At 40.6% G+C, this 25,713-nt stretch overlaps 1 long non-coding RNA gene across 2 annotated transcripts; it reads right to left on the bottom strand.

The window, feature by feature from the left end:
• Positions 1-1,649: 1,649 nt before the first annotated feature.
• On the bottom strand, positions 1,650-25,090 carry LOC119567266. Of its 2 annotated transcripts, none has more exons than XR_006284272.1 (3): positions 24,353-25,090; positions 22,491-22,655; positions 1,650-3,878 (listed from the first exon to the last, which is right to left on the bottom strand). It is a non-coding gene; the product is annotated as an uncharacterized LOC119567266 (long non-coding RNA). The 2 variants fall into 2 exon arrangements; XR_006284271.1 differs by lacking the exon at positions 1,650-3,878 and adding an exon at positions 7,215-8,796 and having other exon boundaries at positions 24,353-25,087.
• Positions 25,091-25,713: the final 623 nt, after the last annotated feature.

The following is a 25,713-nucleotide window of genomic DNA, read 5'->3' on the forward strand; positions in this document are numbered from 1 at the left end:
AACTAACACTGTCTATACAGAGTGTGCCTGGAAAATGCAAACAGATTGGGTTGGGGAAATGCATTGACTGCATCTGGAACTTCCAGTGGCTTCCTGGACTTTTTTTTCCCCCTAGTCTTTTGTGTAGCTCCATTTCTGTTCAGTGTTCTGATGCTGAAAAGGTCTGTAGACCGTTTTTAAACTCACTTGCCTTTGAACTAAGTGCAATTTACGAAGTGCATATACATTCAAATCCATCTTGGACTACACACTGAACTACACACTGAACACATTATTCACTTTCAGCTCCCTTTGCTATTTCCTTCACCCCTCAGTTTCTAGAAGGAAATTGAATAAAACTGATAGGAACTCTGCTACTGATATACTTTCCTTATTTGTAATTTTTCATTCAGAGCAGGAAAGCTGTGTGTGTGCTTGGAGTATGAAATTTGTTTATTAAAGATATAAATAAAGAGGTTAAACAGCACTAGTCACTTTGCAAAATGTTCACAGAAAAGACTGATATGCAAAATTTTAGATGATCCCTTCTAGCAATAATCTCCGTGTAAGTGCCTACGGCTCTTGCCCCCCCTTCCTCCTCTCCCCTCCATTGAGCACAGTTATACATACGGGAGTCATTATGATCTAATGGTTAGACCAAAGGACTAGGAATTAGAAGACATGGGTTCTATTTTTGAGAATCACTGACTCTCAAAGAGACATGGAATAGTCACTGCCTCTCTGTGCCTTAGCATCCTCATTATAAAATGGTGAAAACAACCTTACCCAGCTTAATTAAGTGCTTTGAGATACCTGAATAAAAGGAAGCATGCAATGAAAAGTATTACTTCCAACCAGTGCTGGTCTAGGACTCAAACTGCATCCACCCTAATGAAAAATTGTATACCTAGATTGCTTACCCACTGCTTGGCAACATTTTCTACAGCTTTGAGTTGTTAGAGCCAACTGAAAGTCAAATGTATTAAACTTAACATGAAGAAAAGGTGAAAACCAATGTAATGTACAAAAACATTACATAAAGGCTGTGAGTATCTTGCTACAGTACATGCTGAGACAACTGAAAGTGGTACATAAACCCATGACAAGGATTCAGCTGAACCCTATTAAAGGGGCAGATTCTATTTTTGAATGAATGACTCTCATCCATACCCATAGTGACAGACAGACTAACTTTCCAGGCCTTTAAACACTAACTTCGTCAAGTAGACTCATCATCTTGAAATGAAAAATATGGTTTCCAGAATCAGAGTATTTTAGAAAGGACAAAAAAGCCTTTTTGTTTTCAATAGCTGGTTCCACACCACATCATGATTTCTCTCTCTGACTGTGACTGACAGGGTTCTTTATTTTCAGACAGAAGGAAAATAGTTAGAAAGTGGAAAATTTCCTTTTGCCACCATACCTCCAGCTTCTGTGACTGCTATCGCTGATGGTAATCAAGGAGAGTGGAATATAACCCTGGCTACCATTATTTCAGATTCCTTTCTCAAGATATTTTTTCTTTCATTGCCTCTACATATGACTGAAAAAGCTTGCAGCTGGCTTACTTACTTAGACCTTCCCATGGGGCTTCCTTAATAAGCACTGAACTTATTTTAAGATAACCCAAAGAATACAGCTTCATGTATTCAAACAGCCAAAGGATACAGACTTATTTTCATTTGATAAAAGTAGTCAGAGTAGTAATGAGCACCCAGAATTTAATTGGGTTAATTTTAGGTTTACAAGATAACTCACTACTTATATACATATACCGACAATAAGAGTGTCAATTTATGTGGGTGTAATCATTGTGTTATGAGTGCTGACAATAAATCCTAGGTGAAAAACTCACACTGTTATAAGGCATGTCAATTCATATTTCTACATTTCAGTGACGACACCTTTACATGTAAATGTGTGTGTGTGTTGTGCTTTTCCACCTCCGTGGTAGACTGCAAAGATCTCACCATTCCTTTCTTAGGTGAACAACAACCCCAGAGCCATTTACCTAAGGAATATGTCTGCTAAGAAGGAAATTCATAATCAGGTAAATTACACAAAGTAATAAACTGTGAAATCTGCATAATTATTATTATTTTATGGTAACACAGAGAAGCCACAACCATGATCAAGGTACCACTGTGCCAAGTACTGCTTAAAGAGGTAGAAATGGTCCCTGCTCTGAAAAGATTACAGTTTAATCATGGAAGATACATGTTTTACTTTCATGAATGTTATACAAATACCTGTGGGTTTGGCAGTTATTGTATTACCAGCTAAAAGGTAACTAAGGGTTAAATCAGCCTTAGGGTATGTCTTCACTGAACAATTTAACCTGAGTGATTGGCACTGGGTTAGCCAAGCCTGGGTCTGAGCATTCCCACAGCAAAGCCATACCCATGTTACTGCGTCTCCACTGTTTCTGCACTTGCCCAGGTGCATCTGGGGGAACATCTAATGGATCTTTGTACTGAGACACTCTAGGATTCTTTCTCAGCCAATAGTCAGACAACCTGTCCGTCCTTTGGGGGGCAAGGGGATTGTGGGAAGGGCATTGGATAGCTTCTAGTACTCAAGTGATTTTGCTTGTATCCGCATTGCAAAATGTGTGGGTTCCAGTCTGAGTGAAAGCAGAGCTTGGGCTCTAACCCACTCCCCAGCTGAGGAATCTAGCCTGGACTTAAAGCACCTCCAAAACCAGGCCAGAGGATTTTCTGTGTGTATGATAGGGGACTAAAATCTAGGTAAAAGTCTTTAGTTAACTGTGCTGTGAAGACATACCTTTAAGGTTTGTCTACTTTGCAAACTTTAGAGAATTATCAGCTCGGATGGATATACCCACAGCAGCTTTGATTGAACTAGCATGCCAAAAACAGCAGTGTAGCATGGCTACATGGGCAATGGTATAGACTTAAAAAAATACAGGAAAAAATAATCTGATCCTCTAAGTGTCTCTCTGCTCAAGACAGACTGCCTACCTTTTAGAAAGTATCTTCTCAACATTCCATGAACTCTATGGAGGAGAGTTTTTGTTTAAAGGTACAGTGTCCCAACAGACTATATACTTCATTTACGGAAATTCAGAATTGCCTATCACCTATATATTTGTCAGGAGAGATTCATGTTGATCAAGATTTCCTAGCCCTGGCTACTTGCATACCTTCCTAGCAATGAAAGGATTTCCCTAGTAGATTGCGTTGTGAGGATGAAAAATTGTGAAGTGCTCAGCTATTATGGTACTGGCTCATGTAAGTACGACTCACCGATCACCAGATAGATTAGACAGACAGATCACTTGAATTATATCAGGTTTTATCCTACATTATTGTGTTTTACAGTTGAAGCTTGAAGTACACAATTCTGTCTTGTTCAGGGTGTGTTATGTGGTTCATAATTGTTAAAATAAAATATGCAGATGTATAACCACGTGCATAGATGTTAAAATACAGCTAGAATGAAGGGGACAAAAAAGTCATAACATTTGTTACTGGAGGTAGGACCAGAATATACAAAAACACAGATCCAAATGCTTGCAGATTTTCATTAATTTCTGCAGTAACAAAGTATAATATTTTAATATCACCTTCGACTATAATATTCCAGTTTGGGGTACAAACAAATCAGTCTGTCAAAAACACGGGCCATGTTTTCTAGGCAATGATATCCTTCTTTTCAGACTTCCAGAGTTCCATATTCCACTGCACATACTGTATTAAGTATCTGGCATTCTAAAAAGAGAATGTATGAAGCTGCCAAACAATGACACTTGCACTTGCTGCTCCCACATTCAGCCCAGTGATGAAGAAAAGTCTTTCATAACATGCAAGGTGCGAGATAGTTGCAGATGTGAGAGAGTGAGCTGGATCCCAGAAAAGTGTGTGTGCTAACACATCTGCCTGTAATTAAAAGCACACCAACATTTTCAGCATTTTAACAGGACTCAGACTGAAGGAAACAGAATGAAGAAACTTTTGTAGTTATAATTTTAATGTAATCTTTCACAATCACTGGCTATTAACATAACCCACCTTCTTCCTAATAAAATGTAAGAAAAGCATTCAAGATGTTTAACTGAACAATGCAAATTCTCTGGGCATTCTTCTTGGTAGATACTTGGGATTTTATAAAGGCAGCAGCCATAGCATGTTAAAATGCATCCGCCCACCCAGAGGCATCAGAGGGATAGTTCAGATTAATTTTTTACCATCATTCAACCTATCTGATTACTAATCCACAGAAAAAATTGAGGATGATGTCACAGTGTGCTATCAATTCTTTATCTACAATTGTAATTCTGCTGTTCTTTTGCTAAGAGCTTTGAAAATGCAATTTGATGAAATTATGTTTTTCATCTAGATTGACCTTGATAATGTTTTCTAAAATCATGGGGAAGGCTTCCATGCCTGCTAGGCTCACAGACTTTCCAAAACAGGAAAAGGAATACAAAACACATGAAAGCCTAATGCAGATTTCTATTAATTCTTCTGGTCTAATAGTCTCTTCTCTTTCCACCTCACTCAAGTAAAAACTTACCTTTTATCAATTTTTCCATGATAATAAACTAAAGTAAGTTAATACGGCCAATTCCCTTATTCTTGAATTAATCTTGGAAAACATTCATTACTTATATTTATGGCAAAGACACAATTCTAAATTTACTACCAGTCTGAACTACTAACATATTTTAACAAAGTTTGAAAAATAAACAAAATAGATGCATATTGTACAAAAGCTAAGTAGAGCATAAGTGATTTAGGGCTCAAGACAAGTGTTGTTTGCCTGCTAACTTGGCCCATGAGATTTCCATGGCTAGAATACCACAAAACTGAATCCTGGTCCAATTTAGAGGCCAAGGAATCTTCTACACTGCTCCATTTCCCACTGGCTTGAGATGCCAGCATTTGGACTCATTCTCCTCAAATATTACCCCTATGCTCATATATGGAAGATTCCACACTCCATGTTGTAGTGGTTACTGAAATGAGCGTGGTTAAATAGCACAGTAAAGTCAGGACAGAACAGTATTTTAGAGGCAGACAATATCTCCAATCTAAACAACCCTACTAAAAAACCCACATAGAATGGGATATACCTTCCAGTGTTCTGCTCAAACACAGCTATCATTTTGTCAATAGGAGTCTCGTGCCCAACTATGCTGATCTGCCTCTGCCCAAAATCTGATTCTGGATAGCAATAAGGCCTTGCATCCTACCTTTAACTCTGCCCTATAAAATAAAGTGGTATTTCTAATGCAATTCCAGTAACAAGTAATATTTTGCAGATCCGTAGCATCTTTCATTTCATAATCTCAAAGAATTCTATAGACATTAGGCCTAACAACCCTGTGCCAAAAAGTATTATCCCCTTTCACAAACTGGAAAAAATAACTGAGTTGCCCAAGGTCACACACCTAATTAGTAGAGCAGCTAGGAATGGAATCCAAATGTCATAATGCCAGACCTGTTCTTTAACAGCAAGACAATAGTCCCAAGACTGTTCTATATCCTTTTTGAATGATTATTCAGAAAATTGCACAAATTCTTTCATGATTCCTGTTGCTTTCATTTTTTTTTTATTTTTAATTTGTTGTCTTGATCCATTATCTGTTTCAGAATTGCTTCCACACAGAGTGACTTATGAGGTACATACTCATGTTACATATATTTGACACTCTCCGTGTCCTTAATGTGTTTTCCAGGCTCACGTTGTAACACAAACCATCGTCTTGGCAGTCATGTTTTCTGAGAAAGTCAGGTAATTATGTTTCTGAGTGTTCATGTATTCTTTGTAAAACATTAAAGTCAAAATCTGAGATCCCCTGTAAAGACTCATGTGCGAAGGCAGGATTCCAATTCAAAAATATCCAAGGAAGATCTATTCCAAATTCATACCTTTTTACATAAGTCTGGGATAGATTAATTTATAAGAATTACAAAACCTTCCATCAATTCAAATTAAACAACTCAATTCCTAGGAAGCCATTATATGTGTCATTTATGGGTCATATTTCAATTTCAGAATTTCACATTGACTCATATCTCCTGTAATGCTTAAGCATACCAGGACTGAAAAGTCCAGCTACATTTTCTGCAACAAACATATCTCCAGCTACCAGCCTAGATGAAACTAATAGTCAAGGCTTTCATACAAGATAACTGAGAAGTCATCAGTAAATGGAGCTCTGAGTCTACCAGATAACAAGTCCTTATTATCGCTTTACAAAAGAGAAACATGACAAGATGGTTTGCAACCAATGAGGAATTATTGCCTTATTTGGTTTAATCTTATTAGATCTTATTCTGTTACTTACCTCTAATAGATCCCCAATCTTAAATTTTTCTTGAGCTACCCTCAAAAATATTTTGTAGCACACTGAAATCCTCTCTACTCATTGCCCAACATCCCATTTTGGAATAACACAATTCACTTTCTCTTAGAAATTGGTCATGTCCTTAGTGTTGGGAAGCAGTTTACAAAACACCACCTTATGAGCATCCCCCAAGTTTCAGAACTGATTCTGACTCACATCTCCCATTTTACAAAATACTACACAATGATCCTCAATCAAAAATCACATCTCCTTTCTAGGTTTCAGAGTAACAGCCGTGTTAGTCTGTATTCGCAAAAAGAAAAGGAGTACTTGTGGCACCTTAGAGACTAACCAATTTATTTGAGCATAAGCTTTCGTGAGCTACAGCTCACTTCATCGGATGCATACTGTGGAAACTGCAGAAGACATTATATACACAGAGACCATGAAACAATATCTCCTCGCACCCCACTCTCCTGCTGGTAATAGCTTATCTAAAGCGATCATTCTCCTTACAATGTGTATGATAATCAAGTTGGGCCATTTCCAGCACAAATCCAGGTTTTCTCACCCTCCGCCCCCCCCCCCCCCACACACACACACAAACTCACTCTCCTGCTGGTAATAGCCCATCCAAAGTGACCACTGTCTTTACAATGTGTATGATAATCAAGTTGGGCCATTTCCAGCACAAATCCAGGTTCTCTCACCCCCCCCCCCTTTTTTCCAAAAACCACACACACAAACTCACTCTCCTGCTGGTAATAGCTTATCCAAAGTGACCACTCTCCCTACAATGTGCATGATAATCAAGGTGGGCCATTTCCAGCACAAATCCAGGTTTTCTCACCCCCTCCGCCACAAACTCACTCTCCTGCTGGCAATAGCTCATCCAAACTGACCACTCTCCTTACAATGTGTATGATAATCAAGGTGGGCCATTTCCAGCATAAATCCAAGTTTAACCAGAACGTCTTGGGGGGGGGGAGGAAGGAAAAAACAAGGGGAAATAGGCTACCTTGCTCCTTTCTATTAGAAGACAATTGCTATATTTGGGGCCAGCCCTCAGATTACATACTAATTTACCCCATCCAGAGAAATATGGGATGAAGAACATAATCATACCCGGAAGAATGGAAATCTGTTTAAGATATGGCAAAATGCCATATTAACATCTTCACCACCCGTTGTCCACTGCTCAACAAAATTATAACTAGATCTCATTGGACTGCAGCAAGACTCTATTAAAATAAATTGCAAAATGGTTCCAGTGTCACCACACAGGACAGCATGGTCCTTCAACAAAATTATCCTGCTCTAGCTATTTTCCAATGCCTCTGAAAACCAGCCTTAATCAAAATGATCTTAAACAAGCCCTCACCCCACTAGAAGATCAATCCCCCTCTCTTTAAACGAATAGAATCAGATCTCAATTCTCCATCATGGAGAAGATAAGGAATAATCTGGATTAATTAATGTACTTGAGAGCCCTTGCAAGATATATATTAGCCCACAAATCTCACCTCTGAGGATTTACACCACCTATTCTCCTACACATCTGTACTCCTACGACACATTTCTCTTCCCTATTTTTAGCCCTTCCTCTCAATATTCTTTTTTCTTGTTTACGTTCAAATACCCACTTAAGTAGCCCACCAATTCATATTCATCAGCAAGGATCAATAGTTTGGTATATAACTACCTAGTTTATTGTCAAGTGACAGCATTTTTTTTTTATGTACATATTTTAAAAAAATGTCAAGATGTAGAGCAGATTTTTCCATTACAAATGACATTTGTTAATTCCCCTGCAGTCATTTTATTTTCCCCAGAGTTTTTGTTTGTGTAATGTTCCCGCACCCCCGAACAAAGGAAAACTAGTCTGTGGAGTCACATAGGGAAATGTTTTCGTTCATCTGAAAAACCATCAGAGCGGAGCATGTTGTAAGGGCGGGAAAGAGAAAAAGATCAATGTTATGGATTCTAAAGCAAAATAATTGAGTGTTGGTGGATGTATGCAATATTTTATTTGAACCGAAAGTGTATGTTAATAAAAAACCCAAATGATGTTTTTGATAATAGTCCCTCTTCCTGGTACAGACTTCTGGGTGTATTTTGGTAACTTTTCCAGCAACAATTGCAACCTAAACATTCATCTTCATTTTGAGGATTCGCTTTTATATTTTAAAAACAGAATGTTAGTCTATTGGAAGAATCAGAAAAAAAATCAACATCTGAATAATCTCTCCACTAAATGGTTATCTGCAAAAATTAATTATGGAACAAGACAGCTAGCAATAAAATGGGGTTGCTTGGTATATTAATCACTTGCAGTGCAACAGGAAACTATCTATTATCAGGTCAAAATCGGTCTTGGTATCATAGTTGAAAGATGATGGACAAGTTCATATGATCTGCACAAGATGCAATTTCACAGGATATTTCCAAGATGACTATTTTCTTATGCATGTGATGCTACGTTTGTGTATTTCTTGATCTTCTTGCTAAAATGAAAAAGTGTCTAGTTTATTTATAGCACCTTGATGAGAAAAGTTTAAACTGCTTTGATGGCCTAGAGGGACAAGAGCTTAATCACAGATTATCAGATCAAATGGGAAAAGAATACATTGTTGGCTACCAAGTTTTCAAATCTGTGTAATGAATACACTACTGGTCAGGAAATACCTGAATCACACTCTTCTCATCAAAATGCACCAGAAAAGAAAAACAGAAGGAAAAATGTCTGTTGACATTTAAAACACATCACAGAAGATTAGGGTTGGAAGAGACCTCAGGAAGTCATCTAGTCCAATCCCCTGCTCAAAGCAGGACCAACACCAACTAAATCATCCCAGCCAGGGCTTTGTAAGCTGGGCTTTAAAAACCTCTAAGGAAGGAGATTCCACCACCTCCCTAGGTAACCCATTCCAGTACTTCACCACCCTCCTAGTGAACTAGTGTTTCCTAATATCCAACCTAGACCTCCCCCTCTGCAACTTGAGACCATTGCTCCTTGTTCTGTCATCTGCCACCACTGAGAACAGCCGAGCTCCATCCTCTTTGGAATCCCCCCCCTTCAGGTATTTGAAGGCTGCTATCAAATCCCCCCTCGCTCTTCTCTTCTGCAGACTAAATAACCCCAGTTCTTAGATTACTGATGAATTTTCCTGTAGAGGCCTATAGTCTGTAACAAGTATGTTATTACAGTTTGAACTTCAACCACTTTGAAGTTGCCGAATCTCTGAAGGGAAAAAAAAAACCCACAGCCTCCTCTGAAATGCCATTTGTCAGTTGAACCTTTTTGTCCCAATCAATTCCAAATGTTAAAGACAATAATTAAGTTCTATATTTCATTGGAGTTACTCTGAATTTCCACCAGTGTAACAGAGCAGATTTTGATCACTAGATTGGGTCAAATGTGACATAATTTACCAGCATAGATTTAATAATTAGCTCACCAAGGCAATAATTAAGAATATCTCAATAGCCATTAGTCATTGTGATATTTCTCTTACACTCTCATACGTACAACCTAATAGAAACCTCAAACTATTGATATTTTACTGTATAAACAGAACAGCAGATAAGCAATATAGACAGTAAAGTACCAACTTCCTTGAGGGCTTTTGGATAACAAAGAGAATGAGAACAAAGTTACCGTATTCAAAACAAAAGAAATGGAGTATTCTACAATCATGGGCCATATCTATCTATCTCACAAATGTGTGCTGTACATATATGTTTAATTTTACACATGTACATTCAAACAAGAACTGCACTCTCCTCCTGCCTTCCCTTCCACCCCCCACTATGGCATCATCTGGGGCTCTCTGCCTTCTTTCTCCCATAGTCTTGGAATTTGTCCAGATGAACTTTGAAAACTGTTTACCCAAGGTCTTCTTGGCTTGTTTATCTTTTCAATTTTAATTAAGAAAGCTAAGATTGCAGACATTTACTAACTTTTGAGTACCTGATTTTGAAATCTTAATGTTCCTTAAACATAACCCTAGGTAATTACTTGCACACAGAAATATATACATATATATAAAAAAAAGCCAGAAATTCCATTATGGGGCACCAGATTGACACCCACATGGTTCATCAACAGACCTCTGCCTTCCACTTGAGTTAACAGAGTAACTGACAATAGTAGTAGGATGTCATTTTCCAAGGGGACCAGCATTACAGGGGGATAAGATACATACTTTGCCAATAGGTTTCACAGATATTTGCTGACCGCAGACGAATGGTGAAAGTCTAGTTTTGGATTCCATTTCAGGCTGCGGAGGGGAGTGTGTTGTAGTGTGCTCAGTACTGTCTGTTTCCCACCACTGTCTCATTGGCCCAATCCCTTTCTCCTTGTCTGCCCTGTCCTAACCTCCACACCAGCTTCAACATCTCAGTCCCAGTTTTTCCCACCTGGCTTCTTATCCAATTTATCTTTCCCTTACCTCTGGTCTCTAGTAGTCACCCCTCCATTCTCCTCTCCCCAACTGAATCCCAGTCCCAGTCCCCTCCCTGGGTTCCTCACCCAATCTCCGTCCATAGCCCCAGCCCTCCGCAATTCCTTGCCCCAGTCTCCTGTCCTGTCCCAGATCCTTGTCAGATCTATCTCCCCTCTCTCTGAGCACACCTTCTCAGGTGTCAGGCCTGATGTCTTTCATATATTCACAGGTAAGGGCACAGATAACATGATCATCTTGTCTGACCTCTTGAATATCACAGGCAAAAGGACTTCCCTGAATTAAAATATATGCTCTCATTCAAACAGGAATTATCTTGATTTAAAAATTGCCAGTGATGAAGAATCCAACACAACCACTGGTAAGTTGTTCCTTTAGTAACTAGTTAATTACCCTCACTGTTGAAAATGTATGTTTTATTTCCAGTCTGAATTTGTCCAGCTTCAGTTTCCAGCCACTGTATCTTCTTATACCTTTGACTGCTAGATCGAAGAGCCCATTATCAAATTTTTGTTCCCCATGTAGATATTTAACTAGGGTGTAATTATGAGATTCTTCCACACTCCAGTACTTAGGACTTCCACGGCTCTGACTCAGCAAATCCAATTGGTTTGGCATCTGCGGTTCTTCCCTTCCAGAGTCTGTGACCAGTGGCAAACAGTGTGACCAGAGAGCCTTCTTAAAACCAAAAAAGTATTGCTTAATTTAATCTGCAGGACTCTATCATATCAAATATAAGCTACTTGTCTTCATTCTCAAGGTCCTTCATGATCTAGCCTCACCCTATCATCTCTCATTCAGTACTGAAAGGTCAAGTCCCACCTCCGATCAACCCATGATGCCAGCCTCCATTGCCCACTTGTAATTGTTGTTTATACAGTGGGAAAACTGGTCTTTTCAGCCACATTACTGATACCCTAAAATTCATCCCAAGGGTTTACACACACTATAATAACGTAGCTTATAAAAAAAGCCCTTTCCTTCAGTTTATCTGGCTTTTGTTTTCTTTAAAGATATCATAGGCCCCTTTTTATTACTGTGTTTAAGTCAGAGTTAACATTTCTCTCTGTGAGGATTAAGGAAACCAGTTCCTCCAATAACTGAAGTCATCTCCATATAATGGTTGTGTCCCTAGATAGTGTCCCTGCAAGTGTTGTGTGCGTGCCTTTCCAAAGAACCCTCAGGCCTGGCTTGCAAGTATTCCTTTGCGCTGAAAGTGAATGGCTGCTCAGTTCTGCATACTTCTTCGAGCCTAACCATCTCCTTTGTACTGGGTACTGGGAATTGTATTGTGGCTCTCCCATTACCAAAGCTTCTAGGATGTAGTGCTTAAAGTGTGATGGGCGCCATAGATCTGCAACATGAAATTTCTAAAACGCAAGCTGGGACATTGAGGGGCACAGTCTGCCTGGGGGAAATTTCTTCCTATTGGCTGTTTTCCCCAGCTGCCTCGCTGGGAAGAGGAGCCAAGCAGGGCTGCTCTGGAAGCAGGCAATGCTCTCTCCTCCTCCCTTTAGGAGCTGTCACCATTGTCACCGGAGGTGGGGGGCAGAACCCTGCGTTGGATTATTTTTGTAATTCTGTTTCTATCCTGCCCCATAATACCCATTCCCACCTGCTCCCGCATTGTTTCTTGCATTTTTATTCTGCTCCCACACGCAGAAACCTTAGATCCCATAAATCCTGCAAGACAGACAGATCGATTAATACATAAACTGATCGGCTGGTTAATATATTATATATATGTAAATGGAATTCAGACAATTTTTACCTCTAAGAATAAAACAAAACTTGCATAAACCATGTAAAAAACCCATTTTAATTCCTGTTATAAGACGTCACCTCTTTCTATCCCTCACTTAAAGTGAAGTATTAAAAGTTTTAAAGTGTTTTCCCATAAATCACCACAGTCTGTTTTGTTTGCCCACCCAATGCCACCTGCAACAAAGTACATTTTACCTGCTCCTGCTAGTATGGCAGTGGGTCATGCGAGACCCACAGGATGCCAGTCCTGCTGTAGAGCTCTGGGGTGGCGGAACAGAAAGAGCCCAGCAACTCAGGGAAACTGCTCCCTCCTCTGACCAATGGGATGATTCTTCTGCTTCTCTCCCCTCCACTCCACTCTTTCTCCCTGCAACACTTAGGAAGGGGACGAGGAGGCCCTGCTGTATCCCCCCCGGACTGGAACAAGGTGAAGAATTCCAGGACTAGAGCTGATGTGGGGGGGGGGGGGAAGGGGAGGGAGATAATTGAGTTGGGGTTAGCGCAAAATTAATTTCAGGCAGGAAGACAAGCAGATGTGGGTGTGAAGATAGAATCCTATCTACCCAACCACCCACACTTTTTTCAGCCCATTTTAAGCACTGCTAGACTGGTGCTGCTGCTGCTTCAGAAAAGTGCTACTTTCTAATAATTGTTTACAAAAGTTCATTAGGAATTTTGTGTAGATTAGACGTAACTTGTGAAGTCCCCCCCTAGGGAGAGAGAGCTCCATTTTCCCATAGTTTTCATAAAGAGACCATGGATATGGAAATGTATTAAAATGAAAAGCATTTTATTCTGAGAATGGCTGGCTTCTACATTAATGGTACCAAACACTATCTTAAAATGGTGTTACTACAGAGTTTTGTCCAATTTGGGAAGTAGTTTTAAAGAGAATCTAGTTCCTGGAATTAAAGATTTTTTTAAAACCTGATAGATTAGAAATAATATTTTGTATTTATCTAATTTTTATTTATTTGCCCAAATAATAAAGCAATGCATGAAAGTATTGTTTTGTGGTTAAAGCACCAGACTAAAACTGGTATCAGAATTCAATTGCTAGCTCTTTCAGACACTTTCTTGGGCATGTCATTTAATCATGCTGTGTCTCCATTACCTATCTGTAAAACGCGGGTAATATTACTTCCTTTCTTCCACACTTTGTGTGTCTTGTGTATTTAGAGTGCAAACTCTTCCTGCAAGGGACTGTCTGTCTGTACTGTGCCTAGAACAAGGTGGCCCTGATCTCAGTTCAGGCTGTAGGGGCTACTGTGATAATGATACTGATATTAGCCCTGATCCTGCTACATTAGCATCAGACATGCTAACACAGACACCCATGTGGGGTCCCATTACTTTTATTTGTCACCCTCTTTAGGAAGACGTATTGTGGAGAGGGCTGCTGCACTGGCTTGCCTCACTGGTATCACATGTGAAAAAGAGGTTTGCCAGTTAAAACATGCAGCAGAATTTGCCTCCAGCTAGAATGCATTGTTAGTGATGCAGTGTGGCAGCAGGTTTCTTAGACTCCATTCTGGCTCCGGTCCTGAATCTCAAAACTGCGTGCATGCAGATTGCCAAATGGCCACCAGAATAAAAGGTCATCAGCACCTACGTCTTATGGTGATGTTGGGCAGTTTAGAAAAAGCTCAGAAAGAAAGATCCTATTTCCAAACCATACCAGTTTCTTCAATTAAGAAATCCTATTAAAGAACTGAAAATGTAGTTTTGAGTATTAAAGGGAAGGAACATCTAAAACATGCTTTCAAACAGCGCTTCACTAATCGCTGAAATACTTGCTGGCACTAACACTTCTCAGGCCATTAACTTTCTCACAAACTGGTCATTTAGTGGTATAATTATTTCTTCCATGTATATTATTGGTTTTACCAACCACATCTAATGGCCTTTTAAAAAATTCATGCTATTATCAAGTAGAATGGGCTTTCATACGAAACATTTACATGACAGTAACTTTTACCTTTGTGTTTTCTAGTTCATCCTCCTCCTGCAATGCTGTGCTATCAATTAGATGTAACATGTTCATCATAGCCCACGGCAATCAAGGTATCATTTCAATTCTCAGTCAGTTACAATTTTATGATGTTGTATCAATATGCATGCTGTTGCAAAACTATTTTAGCTAATAATCAGCAGTTTCTGCACAATACTATGATACCGAAGTCAAATGCAACTTCAGGATGGAATTAAAAGGTCAGATACACTGAAATGCAATGAACAGGTTTTCCAAACAATAATGACGAGGTGATATCTGCAGTACATATTTGCTAATGATACCACAACTCCTTAAACACAACATCAGACATTACTACCAAAGTTGTTTAGTAGGACTGTAGTATATGTTGGGAAAATAACACAGCAGGGCACAGATTATCCAACAAGTTCCTGGAATGTATTGGAGACAATTTTTTATTTCAGAAGGTGGAGAAAGCTACTAGGGGAGAGGCTGTTCTAGATTTGATTTTGACAAATAGGGAGGAACTGGCTGATAATTTGAAAGTGGAAGGCAGCTTGGGTGAAAGTTATCATAAAAGGGTAGAGTTCATGATTCTAAAGAAGGGCAGGAGGGAGAACAGCAAATGTTACCTGAAAGTGAGAACAAGCATTCGCATGACACTGTTGTAGCCAGCGTTGCAAGATATTTATGTGCCAGATGCACTAAAGATTCATATGTCCCTTCATACTTCAACCAACATTTCAGAGGACATGCATCCATGCTGATGATGGGTTCTGCTCGATAACAAACAGACCGACGCATGTTCATTTTCATTATCTGAGTCAGATGCCACCAGCAGAAGGTTGGTTTTCTTTTATGGTGGATCGGGTTCTGTAGTTGTCACACTGGAGTGATGTTCTTTTCTGACTTCTGAAAGCTTGCTCCACACCTCGTCCTTCTCAGATTTTGGAAGGCACTTCAGATTCTTAAACCTTGGGTAAAGTGCTGTAGCTATTGTGACAAAGTTCCTGCTCTACCTTGGTGGGTCTTGCGCTTATTGGCAGATTTGCTCACCTTGGAGCTTCATGGCAGCCCTCAGCTTGGCCGTTTTTCTGAACCCATAGTCCAGGTCGACTCCTCCTTTGTCTGACCAGGAGTTGGGAGGATTTGGGGGGAACCCGGGCCTGCCTTCTACTCCGGGTTCCAGCCCAGGGCCCTGTGGAATGCAGCTGTCTAGAGTGCCTCCTGGAACAGCTGTGCGACAGCTACAACTCCCTGGGCTACTCCCCATGGCCTCCTCCCAACACCTTCTTTATCCTCACCATAGGACCTTCCTCCTGCTGTCTGATAATGCTTGTACACTTCAGTCCTCCAACAGTCCGCGTTCTCACTCTCAGCTCTTAGTGCCTCTTGCTCCCAGCTCCTCTCACGCACACCACAAACTGAAGTGAGCTCCTTTTTAAAACCCAGGTGCCCTGATTAGCCTGCCTTAATTGACTCTAGCAGCTTCTTGATTGGCTGCAGGTGTTCTAACCAGCCTGTCTTAATTGTCTCCAGAAGGTTCCTGATTGTTCTGGAACCTTCCCTGTTACCTTACCCAGGAAAAAGGGACCTACTTAGCCTGGGTCTAATATATCTGCATTCTATTCCTCTCCTATAGCCATCTGGCCCGACCCTGTCACATACCCTCTGCTCAACACTACGGGGTTGGACAACTTGGGACATCAGGCAGCGTACTCGTGACAAGCCATCTGCATTGCCATGGTGGCTTCCAGCCCGGTGTTGTATGGTGAATTGGGAAGGTTGTAGGGACAGCAACCATCTGGTCATCCTTGCGTTCTTTTCTTTATTTCGCTGCATCCACTGGAGGGGTGCCTGGTCGGTCACAAGGGTAAACCATCATCCCAGAAGGTAATAACGTAGTGTTTCCATGGCCCATTTCACAGCTAGGCACTCTCTTTCAACCACAGCATACTTCTGCTCTCTCGGGAGGAGTTTCCTGTTGAGGTAGAGGATTGGGTGTTCTTCATCTCCAACCATCTGCGATAGGACAGCTCCCAATCCTACTTCAGATGCATCTGTTTGTAAAATGAATTCTTTGTTGAAGTCTGGGGCTATAAGCACGGGGTTTCTGCAGAGGGTTGTCTGTGGATCCATGAATGCTTTCTCTGCGGCATCTGTCCACTTCATCATTCTGGACCCCGGGCTTTTATCAGGTCTGTCAGGGGACTCGCTCTGGTAGCAAAATGGGGAATAAATAGTCTTTAGTACCCCACCACACCCAGGAATGCCCGGACTTGCTTTTTCCGATTCGGCCGGGGCCAATTTTGGATAGCCTCCAGTTTGGTTAGTTGGGGCTTGACCATGCCCCTTCCTACAATGTAGCCAAGGTATTTAGCCTCGGCTAGCCCTATAGCACACTTGGCTGGGCTGGCTGTGAGGCCAGCCTGTCTTAGCGTGTCCAGAACCGCTTCCACCTTTCCTAAGTGGGTTTCCCAGTCGGGGGTGTGAATAATCACATCATCCAGGTATGCCACTGCATAACTGGTATGGAGCTGTAGGAGCTTGTCCATAAGATGCTGGAAGGTGGCAGGTGCCCCATTTAGTCCAAAAGGAAGAACAGTATATTGAAACAGACCCTCTGGTGTAGAGAATGCAGTCTTTTCTTTCGCATCTTTGGCAAGGGGAATCTGCCAATATCCCTTTGTTAAATCAAGGGTGATCAAAAATCGGGCATTGCCCAGGCGGTCAACTAACTCATCGATATGGGGTATGCATCGAATTTGAATATCTCATTCAGCCGGCGAAAGTCATTACAAAACCTAGTGGTGCCATCGGGCTTGGGCACCAACACAACTGGGCTTGACCACTGACTGTGGGACTCTTCGATGACTCCCAGCTCCAACATCCTTTTTACCTCTGCGTTGATCTCCTCCCTTTTTGCTGCTGGGACCCGATAGGGCCTTAAAGTTACCTTTGGCCCAGGGTCTGTGATAACGTGGTGATATGTTTCAGTGGTCCGGACCGGTTGGGTTGAAAACACGTCCTGGTATTGGTTGATCATCTCAGTTACCTCCTTCTTCTGGTTTGGTGTCAGATCAGTGGATATCCTGATCTGCTCCTGCATATTATTTCTCTGGATCGGGGTCTCTTGGGCCACTACACATGCCTCTCATTGGTCCCAAGGCTTTAAGAGGTTAATGTAATAAATTTGTTCTTGTTTCTGGCATCCTGGCTGCCGCACCTTGTAGATTACTTCCCCCAGGGGTTCAACCACCTCATAAGGCCCCTGCCATTGGGCCAAAAGCTTGCTTTCTGTCATGGGTACCAACACCATCACCCGATCCCCTGGTTGGAACTGTCGGACTTTTGCCTGGTGATTGTAATGGGTTCACTGGGCCTCCTGCGCCTTTTCCAAATGTTCCCGTACAATAGGGGTGACCTGGGCTTTCCGTTCTCGCATCTGCAACACATGGTCAATTATATTTCTCCCCTCATTGGGTTCCTCTTCCCAGATTTCTTTTGCAATATCTAGTATGCCATGGGGGTGGCGTCCGTATAATAATTCAAAGGGGGAAAACCCAACTGAGGCCTGAGGTACCTCCCGGATTGCAAACATAAGGTAGGGTAGTAGGGTGTCCCAATCCTTCCCGTCTCTACTTACCACTTTCCTTATCATTGCCTTGAGGGTTCGGTTAAACCTTTCTACCAGCCCATCGGTCTGCGGATGATAGACTGAAGTTCTCAGGGTATGTATATGAAGCAGCGTACAGAGGTACTTATATAAGGTGAATTGAAAAATACTGTTTCTTTTCTTTATCATTTTTACATTGCAAATTTTTGTAATAAAAAGTAATATACACTGATTTCACAACACAGAACACAATATATATATGAAAATAGAAAAACATCCAAAATATTTAATAAATTTCAATTGGTATTCTATTATTTAACAGTGTGATTAAAACTGCGATTAAAAAAATTAATCGCAGTTTTAATCGCATGAGTTTACTGCAATTAATCGACAGCTCTACTGATTACCTATAGCTGGTTGCCATTCATTATTTACAAAGCTACAGTGGTCTCCATTAAAGAGTAAGTATTTGCCAACAGAAGTCAGATATATAGTATCTGAAATAGATGTCATTACACAGAAGTCAAATTATAAATACCTTAGAAATACCATGCATAGCTTAGAATGCTTGATAGCTACTTCTTCGGAAAATAGAAAATAAGTGTGCTATACCTTACATAATCTTGTGTGATAAATATTAACAAATATTGATTTTTTTAAAAAAAATGGCAGCTACTGTACATGTGTTTTATATCCTGATGAAAATAATAGAAAGGAAAATATTAGGAAAGAAGCCCTGTGAGTTCAGAAGACACAACTTAGTTGCAGAAAATACTTTCAGAATATGCCTTTATAAGTTGCTTTATTGCTGGGATCTAATTTAACACACCAGAGAGTGAGGTTTCATTTACATTACACATTTACATTACATTAGAAAGTTCTAGGAACTGATATAATTTTAAAAGCTTTGGCCAGTTAAGAAATATTTAAATTTTTTTCTGATACCATTAAAAAAGCGCTGGTAGTGTGAAATACTCAAAAAATCTGATGGGTCCAGCAAAATGGATGGACATGTAATGGACTGAATTCCTGTGAGCTTAACTGGGGGTGGATGTTGCTAAATGGAGACTTATGGGACACAATTTTATTGAAAACCAACCAAACCTATTTTATTTAACTAGCACTATTGACAAGTCACAAACAGCCACGTGTAATACAAAGGTGTTGTGCTCATTTGACCTCTCTCATCCCAGTCCAAACACTAACTACTTAGCCCCATTTTCTCTTCCTTCACAGGTGGTCCCTGGTTTAAGCAGAAAACTGCTTCTCTTGCCTGCTAAAAGTCACAGGCCCATCAATTCATAGATTCCAAAGCCAGATGGGATCACTGTGATCATGTAGTCTGACCTCCTATATAACACAGTCCATAGAACTTCCCCAAAATAATTCCTAGAGCATATCTTTTTAGAAAAACATCCAATCTTGATAAAAAAAATTATCAATGATAGATAACTCACTATGATTCATTGAGGAAAAGATTATATATATTACACAAAATATGATGGCTTGAGTTCAATCTTCTAGGTGCACCACATGGGGCTTCCATAATCCAGTCTGTGGACTCCCAGCGGTAGAGAAGAAGGCAGACTAGAGTGGCATGAACTGCTCAGCAAACCTACTCTGCAGAAGATCTTGAAATGAGCTAATGCAGTTCTCAAGTGGGCCAGGCCATAGTGGAAAAGACAAGGTCAAACTGGCAGGGAGATTACTTGATTCACAGCTTCTCCTGGAAAACCCCTGCTGGGTAGACTCCTATTGAATGCCAGCTGAAATATAAAGCTAGCTTCCCAGGAAAGGCGGAAAAGCAATACTGTCATCTGTTCTTCCCTCAGGACTCCTTACAACATAATTGACCCAGCAGAGGTATGTGGGTGCAATTTACAGCCTCCTGTGCCCAAGGAAATGAAGTTGGCCAAATGACTCTATAGCTCAAATGTTATAAGCTTGAAAACTCTCTTTCAACTGAGGGCTGTCATCCTTGCTTAAACTACAGTACCCTGAAAAAGCAAAATGAATTCAGACAACTCACGAAAGCTTATGCTCTAATAAATTTGTTAGTCTCTAAGGTGCCACAAGTACTCCTTTTCTTTTTTGTATACTTTAAGAATCAGTGCATTCAAAGATAGGAAAAGGAGAAGATGGTTCCATGAATCAGGCAAACACGAGATTTTTTCATATGTGTTCCTAGATTACTTATAGCCATTCTTCTTTACAGATTTCGAGATCAGAAATGACTAGTTTTAAAGTTGTCAAAGTAGTAGTTCTTGTTGCAGGAACAATGTTAAGGGGGATAATTCTTCGTACAAATCTCAATTTTGGTGGTTTTTTTTTTAACTGATTGAAGTAAGACAATAATATTTTCAGTCACTCTTGGTGGTTTGTAAATGCAGATGATGGACTAGAATGCAACATGCTTGGTTGGCACAACTGTTCAAACTTTGGCATCAGTGGAAAACTACACAGCAATTAGATCATGTTGGTTATCAAGTCTGTTAAATCACTTAACCTTAAAAATGTTTGCATTTAGGCACTAACCTGTTCATGTGCATATACAGCTCCCACTTCATTTACAAATGGACATAATAAGGGCAAGGGAGTTTAAATTTTCACAGTTCTACTGAATTTTCTCCTATATTGTGTGTAGGAAAGGATGCATTCCACATGGGTCCAGTAACTGTGACAGCCCCTTGATCTGCTGTAGTTCTCAGTGAAGCACATGGCAGCCAATAATTATCCTGATGCATTTTTGAAAGGAGCATCATGGATATTTAATAAATAATAAAATGGCAGAAACATCTTAATTACAAGTATAATTAACCCTATAAATTACAGCCTAATCCTCCAAACATTATTCGTCACACCATGGTGGTGTTGCAATATTTCTGTAAGGCACGGAGATAAAGTTTACTCAACAGGCTAGTGCCTGAGTAACATTTGACGATAAAAAAGATGATCTCTCTTCATTTAGTAAGTAGACTTTGGAAAAAGTGAATGAGCTATTTGTGGAATTCTATTCACTGCAGACATCTGCTCATCTGGCAATAGTCTAAGGACTCTAGAAGCCAAGGACTTTTGATTATCCTGAGTGGTCCTGTGTGTGTTCTGAAGCAAAAAGTGCAGAAGGCATTTTTGCTTGTATTACATTTATTATTTCTTAAATAAAGACATGGGACTCAATCAGATGCCAAGAATTTCCTGGGGATCATGACAAAACTCATCATAAACAGTTAGAGAGTAGTAGGGGAGAAAGAGTTCAAATACCTTATCAGTTATTTTTATTCCTTTTAAAATCATAAGATACAATTCACCACTCAACTGTTTCCTTGGGGAAAAATATTCCCCAAGGAATATTTAATATTCTATTTAAAATTTTTATTTATCCTTTTAATATAAGGAATGTAGTACTTGCAAAATCAAAATGTACCTTTAAACATTAAGGGGGACTTGGGAATCTACAATCGTCAATGCATCAAGATTAAATTCATACACTGGAATTTTTATATTAAAACACTTTTCTTGGTGGATTATCTGGTCTCCGCCTTTTACTACAACTCAATTAAAATCAAAATTCTCATTAAGCATTTGAAACCCTTTAGACAGTTTGGTAGGTGATATTAACCATAACATGCAATAGTGACTAAAGTTTGAAGGCATATGGATATGATTTGTAACTCATTTTACAAGCATGCATCAAATGCCCAATTATCAAAAATCTGAAAGTCTCTCAAGTTGTAGCTTAAAATTTTCCCCCAAAGAATACCAAAAATATGTAGCTCACATCATGGACACACTAATTCCTAAATTTCAGTTTTTTAAAAAACCTCTCAGTTGTAAAACCACAAAAAAATCCATCACACTTAAGCTATTTTGAATACAAATAATGGTTTAATGACAGAAGATACATTTTCTGGACTAGCACCTCATCTCTAAATATACACATATTTGGTTAACTTTTAGTGCGCTCTATATAGTTAAGCCAGAGCTCCCACTATTCATGATGGAGTTGTGCAGCTAATATAAATCACTATGCTGAAAGTTTACTACACTGGAATATTTGGTGGTAAGGATTTGAATTACCATTTTTCTTCCAGTTTATCTTACATTAAATTCCTAAGAGGCCAACTATTTTTACATTAAATGTGTTTAACATGAAGTAAAAAACAAATTACATCACACATAAAGGCAGTTAATATAGGACAAGAAAGGAATAATATATACATATTTAACTACTGTTCCCAGTGAATGTTACTATAATACAGTATTTAAAGAACAAAAATTTATATTTTGACTTATTCTCATGCACTATGACAATATGCAGGGGGACAAAGTGCAAAGTCAGCTGATAAATGAATTTATCACACACTTTTGATGACATTGACCTACCTTTTTATATGGGTCTGTCTGGACATGGATCAGCTTCATCATCAGGTGTGGCCACTGCATCAATTTTCCCCTTTTTTTACTTGTCTTCTCTCTGCTGGAAGGATGAGTTAGTTTAGCCCTCCGGCTATATTAGAAGTCCTCCATTCTTCTGGGGTAAACAAGAGTCTGAAATCAAACACCACCACAAATCTAATGTTGTCCTCACTTCACTGTAGAAGCTCTATTGATACATTTTTACCCTACTTGGGCCACAGTTCCTTCTCCCGATGGTCTCATTTTCCCTCCCCCGACCATCTCCCTCTCTCTCAGTCCTTTGCACCTAGGCTGCAGGGTGCAAACCAATCCCTCTTCAGGTGGCTCTACTCCCAGAGCCCTAGGCAGCAAAACAAATCAAATATTTTGCTTCACTGTTCTGCCTGGCCCCCCCAACCCTACTTCCTACACTTAATATGGCCAATCCTAAGTGTTCAAATGTCATGAGTCAGACCCCCAAAAAGTAATGACGGACTTAAAAATAATGATTAATTTTAAATAAATCAAATAATATTTTTCACCAGCTTTCTGATTCTCACATTTTTCATGTTCTCTGTGTATATAAATCTCCCCACTGTATTTTCCACTGAATGCATCCGATGAAGTGAGCTGTAACTCTCGAAAGCTTATGCCCAAATACATTTGTTAGTCTCTAAAGTGCCACAAGTACTCCTTTTCTATTTTCAATTGGTAAGTGATCTCAGGTTTAGAATTCAACCATAAATACGCACATGGCTCATGGTTCACCCCTTGGAGATGACCCTGTTTACCTCCTCGGGTGTGAGGACCTATTATTCTATCCCTCTTCTTAACTAGACAAAATAGGCAATGTTTCCCCTCATTCTCCCTCCATGCTCTCCCAGTATCTGTTCCGCACTACCCATTACATTCACTTGCTCTCCCTGTCCTAGCATTACCACCTGTCCAGGTTTTCCCATGATCTTTCCTTTTCTGAAGTGTCTGTCCAAGAAAATCTGTAAGGGTGCTCAGCAGATGCTGACAACTATCTGGTTTTATGGACTCAAAATGATCCCGATATCCCTTTTTTGTACCTCAAAAGTAGCACACTGTTCTTCACCCACCACATTTTCCTCTTCTGCCATAATACACTCCCTGGCAACTTCTTCAGTTTACCACATGCCTGAAACAGTCTCCCACATCCCAGCTTCCCACAGCCCTCCCTCCCCACATACCCTGTTTGCCTTCTGCGCCTCACATTCCTCTGACTTCTCAGTTTCCTAGCCTGCTCCTGCTCCCATTCACCTCAGTCTGAGTTAGAGCAGTTCTTCATTTTCTGTCCCCTGCTTAGCCCTTACTCTGAAAAAAAAAGGGGGGGGGGCTTGGCTGAGGTAGTCTTGACATCAGCCTCACTTTCAGCAACAAAGCTAAAGGGAAACGGCAACCATCTTGTTAAGGGCAGCCTGTGACTTCAGTCCCACTGACGATAAAATGAGCAGCCATTTGGGATGAGAGAAAATCTTGAGTTTAAAGGCAGAAATCAGAAAGCCATGAGAACTCTTGAAAAACACCAAATATCTCAGACTTGTGATGAAGTCTGAGAGCCGGCCGAAGTACACACTGTAGCCCTTAGTGGATTCCCATAAACACATGTTGAGTATGACAGAATTACTTTTACTGGGGCTGCCAGAAAAAAAAAGAAAGAAAAAAAGAAGGTGCAATCAACAAAGGCCCAATTAATTATTTCCCTCTACGAATCAAAACAGTTCCAAACCCAGCCCAGAGAGCCAGGCCAGTGGAGGGTTATACAGATAACTTCAGTGTAAGGCCTCCTCACTGCCCTGTATCCTCCTCCTGCAGTGACTGCTCACCCCTGCCAGCAACAGGCTGTTGCTGGCTTGTTCTCAGCCTTCCAGTCCCAGCGCTCCTCCACAGGCAGCTCCCATGCTGTTGTCTCCGACCTGCAGCTCCTGCTCACCAGCAGTCGCTCTCTCTGCTGAGCCAGGTTTCCTCTGATCTCAGGGTGGCACTTCCTTTTCAGAGCCCTCTCCTGGCTGATGTTGATAATGTAGCTCATTAGTCTTAGCCTGTGTCTCCTGTGTCTACTCCCTCACAGGCTCCTTTCCCTGCTTGCTCACAGGCCAGGATAGCCCAGCCAGCAAACTACTACTCTCCCTGGCAGCGGTGGAGCCAGGTTTTGCAACCAGGAGGGGTGATGGCCAAAGGGGCACTAACCACCTGCAGCAGTACTCTCCTCCCCAGCGTTGCAACCCTAATCCTGGCCCAGTGCAGCACGCAGACATTGGGGATAGGCTGTCTCATAGGGCTGTGCCTGGCTCCTTGTTCACAGGGTCACAGTGCCATGTGACCCCATGAGGGAGGGAAGCCAGGGAGAACCAAATTTGAGTGACTGGTGTTGCAACCTGGCACACATCGAAGTCCCATGTGAAAAGGCACAACACACACACCTAAATGTTGCTGAGGGGTGGTTGCTCCCTATTAGCTTTGCCACTGGTCCCTGGCTCTCTCTACAATGAGCAGAAAGGGCTTATTTGTAGTCCTCACCCTCACTTCTTAGCAGTTTTTGTTCTTTCCCCCTCATCAACCTGAAGCCATTCTCATATGAAGGGAGAGGAGCAGAAACAGCCCAACAGCTCAGGGCAGCTTTGCTCCCGCACCTGCATTGTAACTAACAGGGGCAAAATGGTGCCTCTGTTCCTCTCCGTGCAGCACCGAGCCTAGGGAGAGGAACATAAGACAGATGAAGAGCCCCTAGAGCTGCCCTCCCAAGCTAGGAAGGGGGAAAGGGGGCTCACTGCTGCTCTCCCAAACCTGGGAGAGCAGGTAAAGAACCCCAGAGGAGCATCAGGGAGGCTAGAGGATCTGTAGTGATGGGGGTATTGTAATTATCAAGCCCTTAAATGTACCCCTATTGTAAATTTAAATATAAAACATATGTAAAAGTTCCTGAGATGTGGCAATAATCATGAAAAATAAGTAAAGTTGTTTACAACATTTTGTAACAAGTTCAAGAGAACCAGACAAAGAAGCCAGATTAGTCTAAACCAAAAAGGCCATGTTGATATAATCCAAGGACTATTAAAATTATGCTTGGTAAAAACAAAAGATATGGAATCAGATATTAATAGAACAAAACTGGGGTGACATATTAAGTCTAAATTGTTGAAAAAAATAACGAAAGGGATAAACTATGCAGCCCTTTTTGTGTTTT

This window comes from Chelonia mydas, chromosome 10 (genome assembly GCF_015237465.2).
Source record: "Chelonia mydas isolate rCheMyd1 chromosome 10, rCheMyd1.pri.v2, whole genome shotgun sequence".
In the NCBI taxonomy this organism is placed as follows: Eukaryota; Metazoa; Chordata; order Testudines; family Cheloniidae; genus Chelonia; species Chelonia mydas.